Here is a 15,070-nt window from a genome sequence, read left to right on the forward strand (position 1 = left end):
GTCAAACTTCTGCATTGAATTGGGTTTGGTGTGCTTGTTATTAATTCCTGATTGCTGCGCAAATTTGAAGAGCTTGTAGTAGAGTAATACAGAAATATTAGAAAACTGCCTAAGAAAACGGGCACAGAGGCACTGAAAGAGGATTTCACCCATCTAATGAACACACCAGACTAGACAAATCAAGATGTATCAATCAGTGGACCAATTGCATGCTTTCACAGAGGACAAGAAGCCTTCAGTTGACTCCTTCAGACATTAAGCAGTAAGCACCCCCCACAGCCCAAATGGAATGATGAAAATTATAATAATTTTTTTTATTTACAAATCCTTAGTCGGGGACAGCGCTATGGTGAACATTATTGCGATGTCAGAGATCATCTGCTTAGCATTGTCCAGTAATCATTATTGACTCACAATTCATTCAGCACAAACATTTAAATATTGTCTCTGTGAACTTTAATGACTGATTAAAGTGACTAATAGAGAACATCCTCATCCTTCCACATATCTAAGCAACAGAGCAGGCAAGGGAGTTGCGTTATGGTAAATGACATCACGGCTGGTCTCAGACACAAGCAGAAGGTTAAGAGCAGTAAATCATCAACACCGTGATGTCATTTACTATAACACACATAACTGTCTTTTATACAATATCTTACTGCACCTGTGTATACTGTTTACTTTACTTACTCATAGTATCCCATTAATTACCTAGACTGTGGCGGCCCGCTAATTACTCCCGCCACAGTTGTATAATGAACCAAAAAAAAGTTTTCCAATAGGGATGTATCAGTAGTATTGGCAGTGGTAGTAGTCGTAATAGTAATCCAGTATATAAAATAAACCAGTTCAACACAGGTAACCACTTTTGCTTCATTTCTTTGATGGCTCAAATGTATGCTCTAGTCCAGTGGTTCCCAAACCTCTCCTCGAGGCACCCCAGCCGTTCCATGTATTTGTTAAATTCCACCACCAGCACACCTGATTCAACTAATAAAGGGCTAGTTAAGTTGAATCAGGTGTGCTGGTGGTGGAATTTAACAAATACATTGAACGGCTGGGGTGCTTCGAGGAGAGGATTGGGAAGCACTAGTCTAGTCGATTTTGTGTTTTGAGCACAAAGTTCATCATAGATCTAGCCTCTTTATTTTGCTCTCAAAGTGCACCAGATTGATGCATTTAACTTAAAATTTAAATGTACAAAAACCCCCCTAGAGAGGCCGAGGTTCACCCCCCACAGTCCCATACAATCCTGTGGGAAACACTGTAGTATATATTCAGATTCTAATTGTTTTATATGCCCATATGTATTGTAACATATATATAACTAATAGGGCATACAGACCCTCATCTGCACCTGATTACACGGTTTACTTTCTCATATTCTTATATTCAGAGTTAATAATCTCTCCACTATTACCATGCCCATGCCTGTACCTCCCCCCTCCCCCATGCTGCTATGACACCCGAATTTCCCCAAGGGGATCAATAAAGGAATGTCTTATGTTATCTTATGTTATCTTAATGCATCTTATCTTATCTCGTGTTGCGAATAAAAGACTGAGATATGGAGTTTTGATGAAGAGTTAATTCAGCTCTGTATATATGGTGTTGCTAGGCAACTCCTGTGTTGTAACAAATAGCACACAGCTCTCTCAGTCAATCAGGATCACTTGATCAGAACCAACTGATCTATCAAAGCTCTTTAAACGGGATGGAATATCCATGCCTTCATTTACATTTAGTCATTTAGCTGAACGCTTTTATCCAAAGCAACTTACAAGTTCTGTACAACAGGTCAGCAGGAGCCAAATGCATGATAGTAAAAGACGGCTCGAAGGTTAGTATATATATATATTTTTTATATATATATAATTATTTTCCCATTTCAGATAATTGAAGTAGTGTGTCGACCTTGGAGTGCATCTTGAGAAGGGCCCACTTCCCCCACGTCAGGAGGTCTGACTCTGATTGGAAATACGGGGGGTAACAATAGCAACAAACACATTCACTATTCTAAACTTAAAACTAACTATACTGTACATTTTTGCAGTCATGAAACGTCACAACTGGGACACTCTGGTATTGGCATTATTTCCCAATTGCTGATTGATTGATTGATTGTTTTTTATTGGGTAAAAGTACAGACATTAACACATCCTAGAGGATAACACGAAAAAAGTGTCCTTAACTCAATCAGCGCCACGGGTCTAGCCCATCTTTGTTCCTACTGCGCCACCGCTCTAAGAGATAGGGATGCGTGGCGGTGTTTGCAGGGCTATATCTATATTCTATATTATAGCTATGGATACAATACTATGGCTCATTTGACATCAACTATCCATCGTTCAATATGTGAAAAAGAATAAATTTTTTCATGTATACGTTTGCGTGTTATACCGTGGTGAATATAAGTATAGTTTCAGAGTGATCCTGGCTAATTCCAGAAAACGGCGCTTTGGAGAGATATGTGAATTTTACTAAAATCGTTGGCGGTGCTCGCCTGGACACGCTACTATTTCCAAATCAAATGTATTTAATAGGTATTACGTTTCATCATGAATGCTTTGATCATCACCAAACGGCATAAGTTTTGGAGTACGTTACTCATGGTCGTTGCGATCGATGTGAAATCATGGTTGGATCAAAGCAGGATTGATATCATATAGTCCTTACCTTCACTAGGAGGTACCCCAAAAAGAATATTCCAATTGTCTGATCGCGATTTCCAGTATTGGTGCCCATCGTGTCGCCAACATAATCCACCACAACACATGCATCGGGGCATTGGCCGCGTTTCAATGTGATCGAGTGAACCGCTGGACTCGCCTGACCAAAAAAACTGCGCCCGGAGTGAATTAAATGTAACACCGGGTGTGAAAAAAAGGTTTTGAAGGGTGGGCAATACTGCCACCTGGCAGGATGCGGCCGGTATTGCACTCTAGCGATCTCAGAGTGATTCCCTTTATGGTAACCCCGAGGTCCGTGTGAGAGAAATTAATTAAAATATCGATAACGATGAAAACCCGACTATACTCGGGTATGGCGCTGAACGGTTGGCGAGTTAACCCGACTATCCTCGGGTCTGGCGCTGATTGAGTTAAGCACTTGTTTCCAACATGGACCAAAACAAGAAGACAAAAAATGTATCGTATAGGTGTGTATGAGTGTGTGTGAGTGTGTGTGTGTGTGTGAGTGAATGTGTATGTGCGTGTGTCACCAGTGTATGTATTGTACAATCAGTGATCAGCCTGGACATACAGCTGCTGACTCCAGCCTATCAGTGATCAGCCTGGACTTACAGCTGCTGACTCCAGCCTATCAGTGCTCGGCCTAAACTTACAGCTGCTGACTCCAGCCTATCAGTGATCGGCCTGGACTTACAGCTGCTGACTCCAGCCTATCAGTGATCAGCCTGAACTTACAGCTGCTGACTCCAGCCTATCAGCGATCAGCCTGAACTTACAGCTGCTGACTCCAGCCTGTGTGAGAGTGTGTGTGCTTGACGTGTGTCACAAATGTATGTATTGTATAATTGTATAATCAAAAGAGTGTGTTGTGATTTTTTTTAATAAAAGTGAGTGTGTTATGTGTGTGTGTGAGTAAACCTTACAAGCCTAGAGTCTATGGAAAACTGTATTTCTCCCAGAGATGTACCCTGACCTGACCAGTAAAAACATTTTGAGACAGAGGGAGAGCTCCGCTAGGTAATTATGACTTCAAGGGAAGGCGTTCGCGTGCCGCTAACCGGTAAATACGGTGTTTCCCGGGGAGCACTCGAAGGCACACATTCACAATACATCTTTTCATTACCCCCATCCTCCCTCTATGTGTTCCATAGCTGATCCTGCTGAGCGCCTTGGGGGCGCTAGATTGGGCATGGCCTTCCTGGACGCAGCCGGAGAGGGTGTGAGGGACATACTGTAAGGGTGCGGTGGGCGGGGTGGGATGGGTGGCGAACGAGCTGCCGAACGACCTTTGACCTGTAAATCCTGCCTCCCTCCGACCCGCCCACTGCGGGGACGAGAGAACCAGAGAGGAACGGCTTACTGGCTGCATCCAGCTCCAGCACAATAGCAGTGGTGGGTTTCATGTCTACGAGCTATGCTGATGGGGATACACATAGCCATTAGATGTGAGCGGGCTCGTGGAGAGGGGGGGAGCCTGGTATTACCCAGGAGCAAGTGCACCATCAGCACGGAGACAAAACTGCCTTTTATGGCAACAGATCACGGACTCAAGCCATTGGCCACAGTGACCACAAATGAGGCGTTAAGTATAGAGGCAGCCCAGAGATATGACCCTCTTCTCATCCGTGCAGAGATCTGCTCCCTGCGTCTCCCTCTCTCTCTCCCTTTCTCTCGCTCTCTCTTTCTTTCTTTCTTCTTCTTACTAAACCAGCCCCCCTCCCCCCTCACCCTACCGCCCTTACTCCATTTCACATTTATATCAAAACACCCTGAAAAAGGGCCACAAAATAACAACTGTCACCTACAGCGAAATTCATTAAAGCGATGTTAATGTTGCAGTCCCCCTAATGTAATTTCTATAATTGAAATTTAATTCTTGTACAATATTTGGGGGAGGTTTTTAATTGACGCGCGCTGTAATTAATAGGTGGGTAGAGGCGCGGCAGAGTTAAAAAATGCAACCTGACACAGAGATTGTGAGAGAGGGGTAGCGGTGCACGGGCCTGCTGGGACGGTTTCATCATCGTAGCCCCCCCACCCGCACCCCCCTGCTGCTGGGACGGGCGGGAGGGGGGGCGAGATACACTCTTCTTCACAGTCAGAGATTTAATTGCACACAGATTCCATTACCTCTGCACAAATGTCACGTTCCCTTCTGATCAGGGGCAAGGCAGCCACTGGCAGGGATGGCTGGCAAGCAGCCAGGCTATAGTGCAGGAAGTATCCAGCCAATCAGAGAGCTCCCCGGGCAGACAGAGAGACTACAGCTTGCCAAAGATATTAAAAACGAAATAAGGAGTGTCACACACACGCACACACACACACACACATACACACAAAGCAGCTGATGATGCACCATTTAAGTGGGGGGCAAAGAGTATAACATTAACTCATCTTGAAGCTTTCATTGACTTTGGTGGTGCAATAAAAATATTTTATAAAAACGTTGGTTTGTTTTTTAGATTCAATAGGGAAATATAATCTACAAATATTTTAATATGAATTATTGTGAATTATTGTTTATTTTCTGTATTTTAAAGTAAAACACTATAATGCGGCATGCATTATACAATGCCCCTATAATATATAACGTATAATGTGACCTGCAAAAAATATTTACTATTCATGTATGTACCTTTGGATGGAATTGTATTCCTTTAAATTATCACTGATGGTTTCCATTTTTGCAACTGTCACACAACATGATCCTTTCTTCTTCTTCTTTTTTACACCATGAATGAATTGTATTGAAGCTACAGTTGAACCCAAGCAGAAAGAGAACACAGTTAAGGCGTTTACTTATCAGCCTCCTTGTTGTAGGAGAAGACCATTAGTATTCCCTGCTATTTGTTGTTGCCTCGTTAACATCCACATTCACCGGTGTGTGAAGTGGCTGAACAACGGCACTGATGCAAAAGCGCTTTGACTAAATCTGTGGGGATCTACTTCAAGCTAATTACGGGCGGATGGATCTCACAGTGTCCCCGGCCTGTCAGTTCACACAAAGAGACGGAACACACACATGAAATGAGAAAGGAGCTCAGGGAAGGATTTCCACACAAACACACACACATACCCTGTTCACTGATGCAGGACAAACTGGCGTTCCATTCTTCTCTTCCAATGACAATTCAGCTCACAGTGTTCGGGGGCTGGACCATGGGGGCTCAGTGGATGACGCAGGTCTGAAGGGTAGAGGAGGGCAGGAAGATATGATGAATACAAACAGGAAGTGGAAAGGTGTGGGAAATCCCCTCCTGGTGTCCTGCTGAAGAACCCACGTGTACAGAAACGACATAACCGAGAACGACAAACGTGAGCGATCTTCGGTTGCGGGTTATTTCGACATGCGTAAAGGATTCCTGTAGTCCTTTTCTCTTGGCCTAAATACATATCAAGTCATCTCGGTGTGTTGTCATCTGCGACTGGCACATACACAAAAAATAAATCAAATAAATAAAAGTCTATTTTATTTCCGAGGAGTCTGTGTGGCCCCTACGAGGAGTCTGTGTGGCCCCTACGAGGCCCCCCTGTGAAGCGTCCTCGGTGATCCACGTACGCTGTGGACCTGTGGAGCTCACTGGTAGAGTGCTTGGCACCCACTCAAGTATAGTCTATTCACACTGGGGAATACACCCAGAGACACGCACACAGTGGCTGCAGAACACTAGAGCGGCACCAGTACGAGAAGAGCGTGAATTCATCCTCATCTCAGCCAGAAACCAGGCCAAATATTATTTAGTCGCTGTCGGGTGAAAACCACTTACTGTATCTCCAGGTTCTCTCCTGGGTTATTTAAAAAAAAATTGAATAACATAATGTGAACCAGTTTCCTGACCCTAGGACCTAGGAAACACATAAAAAAAACAAATGTATGACGCGGGCTATTTGTAACGTGCTTATTACACTGTTTTTACATGAGTAATTCAGGTCTGAAAGCACGTCCAGACATTTAGTTCACTGAAAGAGCCGGCGTTGTGCAGCTTTAACACTCCTCTGTAGGCAGATCAACAGGTGGGAAGATGCTAATAGAGTCCAGATATGGCTCAGACGATGCAAATGAAGCAGCAGAATGAATAGCTTCTAGTTTTGTCCCTGTATGTATGCGTCTGTTTGTGTCTCTGTGTGTGTGTGTGTGTGTGTGTGTGTGTGTGTGTGTGTGTGTGTGTGTGTGTGTGTGTGTGTGTGTGTGTGTGTGTGTGTGTGTGTGTGGTGGTGTGTGTTTGTGTGTCTGCGTGTGCAAGTGTAAGTGTGTGTGTAATGTGTATGCACGTGTGTGTATTGTGTACGCATGTATGTGTGTGTGTGTTCAGTGTGTGTGTTCAGTGTGTGTGTGTCTGTGTGTGTGTATGTGTGCGTGCGTGTGCGCGCGCGCGCGCGTGTGTGTGTGTGTACTGCTTCTTGCCTCATGATATATGTGTGTACGGTTTTGGTGTATAATGTGGCTCGTTAATTGGCCTGGTCTATGAGAAAGCGTGTCAAAAGACCAAATCTATAATTCTGCCACTGTGTGTAGTGGAGAAGGCCTGAAAGGCAGACACAACAAACCGCAGGCCCGCCATCCCAACTCCTCATAATTCACCAGTGTGGAATTCAGCTAACCCCATTAGCAGCCAGCAGCCCTTGTTTCCACAGCCAGTCCCCGCATTCCTGGGCCCGCCATCAGCCTCTGAACGGTCCCAGATAAGACCCCTCTGATTACTGGCCTGCATGCCTGTCATTACTCCAAAAAATATGTTGATCCCAACAGACGGCTTCGCATGCCCCCCCCTCCTCCCCACCCCCCAACCCCCTCCCAGGCCGTGAATTTACGGCCACACCATTGTGGCTCTTGTTGTGCTGGAAAAGGCCCCTCCTGACTTTCAGACAACCCTCACCGAAGGCGGTGCGTGAGCGTTGACGAGGGGCGGCGCAGGGAGAGCCGCGCCGCCACACACCGTTTACAAGGCCGGAGCTTAAAGAAACGAGATGATAAGATGAGTCAAAAGACACTGGATTTATGTGTGGTCTCACAAAAGGAGAGCGTTAAAATGGTATGCGAGTGAATTCTCTCTCAGGAGGTAGCGCTGCTTTTTGAGTTTTATAGCAAATTAGCAGTGCAGTGGATTTAACTGCTGGTTGGGTTTTATTAAGCAATCTGTCCATAAAGAAAAATAAACAACCAAATACTTCAAAATATATTGCGTGCTTAGGAATCTAAATTGGTAAATAGGCCTAACGTTGCCTCCTTCACCGACCACTGTAAAGTGCTCTTGCACTTGTGGCCTCTTGCGTGCCAGCTGCTCAACAAACACTACACCCGCTGACTCTGAAAACATGTGGTTCTAATCCCCCTTTTCACACAAATTACAATCCTTGTCAGTTTCAAAAGAAACACCATAACTAGCTACTTTAAAGCTGCGTGTTAATTGCCACTTATTTCTGCGTCAACTTTCCAGGCATTGGAAGAAAGTGTATTTGTAGCTGTCCCTTCGTGTTTACCTCTCCACGGGGTGAGGGAGTGGCATGTGTTGGAGCTACGTATCATCAAGAGGTACACCGGGTCAAGAGAAAAAACACTAACCTTCATACTGTCTTTTACTATCATGCACTTTGTTATTAAATAATCGTCCTTGCCTATATTACTACCTACTATGCTAATACGTCTTTACTACTACTCTCACAAGACTGTAGCACCCAAGTTCAACACTATTAGACAAACATGTCAGAGCTGTACCCTTCCCGCTGACCTGTTGTACAGAACTTGTAAGTCGCTTTGGATAAATGCATCAGCTAAATGACCGAATATAAATGTAAAATGTAAAAAGAAGAAGAAGAAGAAGAAGAAGAAGAAGAAGAAGAAGAAGAAGAAGAAGAAGAAGAAGAAGAAGAAGAAGAAGAAGAAGAAGAAGAAGAAGAAGAAGAAGAAGAAGAAGAAGAAGAAGGAAGAAGAAGAAGAAGAAGAAGAAGAAGAAGAAGAAGCATATCCCTCCTAGATACAAACATACATTTCTTAATTAGGAGAGGTCAGAGCACACCACTCTGTATCTATCCAACTCATGACAACGGGGACAATATTCACAAAAGATGCCATCAACAAGCCCCCCCTCTATAAAGGCTGTGAGATAGATCTTCAACCCGTCCCGCCTCAAAGAGATGTCCATCCACTGAACTCACCCCATTCAAGAGGCTGAGTCAGGACTCTTGAATGACCAGGTGTGTAGCAGAGAGAGAGAGGCACGTGACCGACGATGGGGAGAGAACATTGGCGCTGAATCGGATCAATGGCTCGACCCATTAAGTCGCACCGCTCCCAGTACCTCATCTAATGAGAGCCGGGTCTGCGGGAGCTACCCCGCGCTGACCCGCACTGCTGGGGACAATTATAAGAGAGTGGTCTTTCGGTTTGCCGACGCCCACTTGACCCGGCAGCGCAAAGGCAAGGGAGGAGATCCACATGATTTAAACCCCTCCCTAAGACGTGCTGACAAGGTTAGCGGGTCAATGTAGACATTAACAGGTCAGTGTGTGGGCCACTTGGGAACAATTACTCCCAGTCACAGCTAAGTGGACACTTGATTGAACACGACGGAGGCAGGCCACACTTCCCACAGATAACAATCCCCAGAGCCATTTAGGATAAAAAGCCCTTGTGATGCAGCCTTTATGGCCAAAATTCATCTTCCTTTTACCCCTTTTAAAAGAATGCGAGAGTGTGATAGAGAGCCATTCTCCCGAGGAGATGAGTCTCTCGCAGCATTACCGTTTTGCTACCAATGCTAATGGCGGCCTGTGACACAGGAACAATTACAAAGTGACTCAAGAGAAAAAGAGACCCAAACAATGGGAAGATTGAATTTTTCGTTCTTGGAAAATTAAAGGAAAAGAAGAAGAAATACTCAACTCAAGAAATGAGCGTTTCTCGCTGCAGACTTTGACGGAACACTAATGTTTTTACAACAAGCAGTTCCTTTTTCCCTGTGCATAAAACCACAGAAGCAAGACAAGAACAAAACCAAGTATTCATCTATTCAATATCCAACGCTAGAAAACACTCCAGCAAAAGCGACAATATAGGAACGATAAACATCCACTCCCAGTCCCCGATAGATCTCACATCTCTAATTGGATGCAGGGTGTTGCATTGTCTTGTTTTTTTTTGTATTTTTTTACAGTTCAACCTTTGACCCACTGACAGTTTGGACCCCCCCCCCCCCCCCTCTCCTCCTCCCACTACAATGACTAAAAGTTGAAGCTCTGAACATCTGGCGCCTTATCCATACACACAGCAACACTCCCAAGATCTGTGGAGATCTCGTGTCACAACTCGACAACAAATAGTTTATGCATTTCATCATAACGTGTGGGCTTAACATCTAGAAAAATAGATAAATAAATAACTAAGCAGATGTGTGCGAGGGGCTAACTCGTGCAGATAAAAAAAGTTAACACAAAGTATATCTATGTAGAAAAAACTAAAACGGTCACTCTTGTCCCGTAGTCTGCTTCGTACACAAGCTCGGCTTATCGATCCGCGAACACATTTCCCCCGATTTGCATAAGCTGTGTGTTGTTTGTGGTATTGTGTTTTTTTCTCTCCCCCTGCACTTTGTTTATTTATTTGTCTGTGTTGGAGAAAATGGGTTCCACATTGTCCTCATACAGTGCAGCGGGGCTGACGGCACAGCTGTTGGCTGTTAGTAGCTGCTGCAGACGACACAGTTCACCACTTCTCCAGGAGCAGAGGGCCAGACACTGAGAACAGCACAGCTGCACACGATGAGAGAGAGAGAGTGTAAAAAAGGAAGGCAGACTCACAGGAAAGAAGAGAAGGAGAGGAGAGGAGTCTTCCAGATCACCCACACCAAAAGCGGGACCCCCTCACCCCCCCCCACCGCTTCCCTCCCCCTGAAAACGAGAGGGTAGTGAAAATCTAAGAGCCCAGCGCACTGATCCCATTACAGGGGGATGATGCTCATCACAGAGTTCCTCCCCTCTCCAAGCAGAGGAGGAGGACACTGAGGAACCAGGAAGCCCAGTATTAGCAGCACAGAGGAAACTATCTCCCTCTCCCTCTCTCTCAGTCTCTCCATCTCTCTCTGTCTCTCCATCTCTCTGTCTCTCCATCTCTCTCCATCTCTCTCTGTCTCTCCATCCCTCTCTCTGTCTCTCAATCTATCTCTCTCTGTGTCTCTCCATCTCTCTCTCACTCTCCATCTCTCTCACTCTGTATCTCACTCTCTCCATTTTTCTCTCTCCCTCTCTGTCTTTCATATCTCTCTCAATCTCTCCATCTCTCTCCATCTCTCTCCCTCTCCCTCTCTCTCTCTCTCTCTCTCTCTGTCTCTCCATCTCTCTCTCTTTCTCTCTCTCTCACTCTCCTCATTAACTGGGCTCTTTTCCCATTTGTGTAGGACCCCCGAGATAAAAAAAAAAATTACTTCCTGCGGAATTTACAAAAATGACACACGACATCAGACCATTTGCATAATGCAAAGTGTGAAAGCAACAGGCTCTCCTGCTAGATTGACCTATTGGTTGTTGTGGCAGCGGAGTTATTCCCCGTAACCAAGTGGGCGTCATGTGAATACCATCTGGGTAGCACTTATTTAAAGCTGGCAGTAGTCCCGTGGCAGGCAGCCTGGCAATGAGGAGGAAGGGAATAAATTGCATCATTTACTTAACATCCATTTGCCGGTGTGCCCGTTAAAAAGCCATGACTAAATAATTTGGTTATTTCGGGCTGCCAGTTACCGCTGTCAGCCAAATTGCGCTGGTAGTACATGCGACAAACAGAGCCACTGACAAAGGGCTGATAGAGGAGGGTACAGAGATGTTAACCACATGAAATCACATTTACCGCAAGTATATTAACAGCCCCTCAATCCATTTACACCAAAGATATGTCCCCCAGTGCACCGTGTACAGCACAACCACCCATAAACAGACAATAAACACCTTGTAATTATAATGCCAACTCTTTAATTACGTGGGCCGTTTGGGAATGGTCTAACTCACTAATTGTCAGGGTGATGTGAAAGGATTGGGGGGGGGAGGCAAGTAAGGAGATCAAGCCTCAGGCCCTAAGACAACAATATTCCTCTCTCTCTCTCTCCCCCCCCTTCTATCTCTCTCTCTCTCTCTCCCCTAGCCTCTCTCTCTCTCTCCCCTAGCCTGTTTATGAAGGCAGAAGATTCAATTGGCGAGGTTCCAAAGAAGAACAGTCCAAACAAGCCAAATCAGCAGGGGACAAACTCCATGCAAATCATTTACATTAGCAGAAGTAGAGAAAGGAGAAACATATCTGCGGTTTCACACCCCGAGAACATGAAGGCTGGAGAGAGAAAAAAAACATGCAGGTTGTAACCTTGTTAACAGGTGTTTCATAAGTACCAAGAGCTTTTTCCCAGAAGCTTTTTCAACCTTGTAATAGAAGAAATGTGCAAAATCAAATTTTTTTCTTTTTTTTTTAAAGCTTAAAGCAGGAAAAAATAAGAGGAAATAAATAAAACGCCCATGCATGTAACCACTCACTGATATAGATCTAGGCTACAGCTAAGAATGTAACCATTCACTGATATAGATCTAGGCTACAGCTAAGGATGTAACCATTCATTTAGATATGGATCTAGGCTTCACCATGGTTAGGGATATAGGAAATATCGCAGATGATTTTCTAAACAGGTGCTTTGCCTTACAGCCACAAAAACAAGGGTAAACGTATGGCATGTCGATGATCAAAGTACACCTTGAAACCACTTTGCCCTTAGAACACAGTATCAGTCTATTATGGCAGTATACAGTGTACTATGGATTTGGGCTGCATGATTATGACCAAACTGTGATTATCTTGTCTAGGTTTTATGATTTTGATTACGTATGTACTAGTTTCAGTACAGTATCAGGAGTGGTACTAGTTTTAGTACTCTGATTCAGTATCAGGAGTGGTACTAGTGTAGTACTGTACTCTGAATCAGTATCGGGTGTGGTACTAGTTTAGTACTGTACTCTGAATCAGTATCAGGTGTGGTACTAGTGTAGTACTGTACTCTGAATCAGTATCGGGTGTGGTACTAGTTTAGTACTGTACTCTGAATCAGTATCAGGTGTGGTACTAGTGTAGTACTCTAAATCAGTATCAGGAGTGGTACTAGTTTAGTACTCTGAATCAATATCAGGAGTGGTACTAGTTTAGTACTCTAAATCAGTATCAGGAGTGGTACTAGTTTAGTACTCTGAATCAGTATCAGGAGTGATACTAGTTTAGTACTCTGAATCAATATCAGGAGTGGTCCTGGTTTAATACTCTGAATCAATATCAGGAGTGGTACTGGTTTAATACTCTGAATCAATATCAGGAGTGGTACTAGTTTAGTACTCTGAATCAGTATAAGGAGTGGTACTAGTTTAGTACTCTGAATCAGTATCAGGAGTGGTACTAGTTTAGTACTCTGAATCAGTATCAGGAGTGGTACTAGTTTAGTACTCTGAATCAACCTAATGGTGAACAACGATCATGCACTCTCAATTGCCTGGACTAGCCTACAGTATATGGGAATAAATACATACCGTATCCCAGTTTTGAATTGTTTTCAATAACAATAATATAGGCTTGCTAGTTGCTAAAGCATGGGAAAACACATGTTTGATAATTCATCATATCGGACTGCAGAACCACAATGAATCCATCATTTTCAAATCAACATTCTCACATATTTTGGAAATCCTCTTGTGGGGGGAAATCTGACTAAATATTACTCTCCAATCATTAAGTTGGACCACAAAAATTGTGTATCACAAATTTCACAATATGAAAAAGATATCCCATGATACGAATATCAATAAACATGCCTAAGACAATAAACAGTGTATTGCCAAGCCCTAGCCATAGGTACAACACATAGTGTATTGCCCTACTCTAACTCTAGCCATAGGTACAACACACACAGTGCAGTGTTTTCCCCTACAATTCCGAGACAGACTAGCGTTGCGCGTAACAAGTCTCCAGTCTCTCTCTCTCTCTCCTTCAAGTAACCAAATGTTACACTATAAAAACGAACTGGATAGTTGATATATGAACTGGATAGTATAAGCCATTCTCCCTTTCTGTGTGTGTGTGTGTGTGTGTGTGTGTGTGTGTGTGTGTGTGTGTGTGTGTGTGTGTGTGTGTGTGTGTGTGTGTGTGTTGTGTTTGTGTTTGTGTGTGTGTGTGTGTGTGTGTGTGTGTGTGTGTGTGTGTGTGTGTGTGTGTGTGTGTGTGCAGGGTGCGAAATTAACGGGGGCTCGGGGCAAAATGCCCGTGAAAATGGACTAAATGCCCTCGAAAATCATTTAAGGGGGGCACAAAATGCCCCCGACAGTTTACTGGTGCAGGAGCTTGGTGCTGGATTAGCAAGAGGCGTGCAGCTGCGGAGCCGCAGAGCTCACAGTTGTGCCCGCACAGTGCAGTACTCCAATTCAGCCATTGGCAATTCAGCCATTGGGTGGGTGGCGCTGCGGAGCGGTCCCCAGACCGGACCTGATAGCGCCGCTGGCTCAGCAGTTGCATACTATTGGGATGAGTTTATCGCTTCATTGGGAGGCGGAGGTTGTCGTTGGTTTCAGCGATCACGCAGCGTTGGGGGGCCGGGGGGGACAAAAAGCCCCAGACAGTTTACTAATGATATATATATATTATGGAGACATTATTAATGTCATTAACATTACGTTATCAAACATAGTATTAAAAGTTATATTACTATTTATTTAACCGACGAGTGAAATACGTGAGTTATTAAATCTGTTTTGATCAGACGCCGATGGCAACGTCACTCTCCCCACCCTCTCACATTAGCAGGTGAGCAGCTCACCAGCATTTGATGGCATTTTGAAGACAGACAAGATGGAGCGTTTTTTATCAAACTATAAAAACACGAAGGAAAAAGAGTCTGAGAAGCAGATTCCCCAGGTCCTCAAATAAAAAAAATTAAAGCGGAGTACGATGGAGTCGTGGGGATTAGACTGGGTAGGGGTTGAGGAGGATGCTACCGGTCAACATATCATTTATTGCAAAGCTTGTCGTGAGACTCCGGCTGCAAACACGGCTAGTGTTCGAGGAGCCTGTGTGGATCTTTTTGTCCGCGGGATGAAGACTGTAAAAAATGTGGATGTAAGGATGTTTAATAACCATTTTCATCATAAAAATGCAGTGCCCCCGAAATAAAAAAAAAGCCCCCAAAAATCAATTAACACATTAACTGCCACGCTTATATCCATCAATGTTTGATCACTGCCACCAGTCTAAGTCTATGGAGATGTTTACCTTCTTTGCAGGGCTATAACTTTTTAAATTGTATTGCTAAATTGACATTACTATGGCCCATTCAACATCGATTATCTATCGTTCAGGATGTAGGAACGTT

General features: G+C 44.1%; 1 long non-coding RNA gene across 1 annotated transcript in view; it reads right to left on the reverse strand.

Annotated features, from left to right (window-relative positions):
* Positions 1–15,070, reverse strand: part of LOC311230990 — a 109,337-nt gene that overhangs the window by 68,467 nt on the left and 25,800 nt on the right. Inside the window, exon 2 of the long non-coding RNA XR_014619845.1 lies at positions 5,767–5,875. This is a non-coding gene — a long non-coding RNA (uncharacterized lncRNA). The remainder of the gene's footprint in view (positions 1–5,766; positions 5,876–15,070) is intronic.

This window comes from Notolepis coatsorum (assembly GCF_963971535.1).
Source record: "Notolepis coatsorum genome assembly, chromosome: 6".
In the NCBI taxonomy this organism is placed as follows: Eukaryota; Metazoa; Chordata; class Actinopteri; order Aulopiformes; family Paralepididae; genus Notolepis; species Notolepis coatsorum.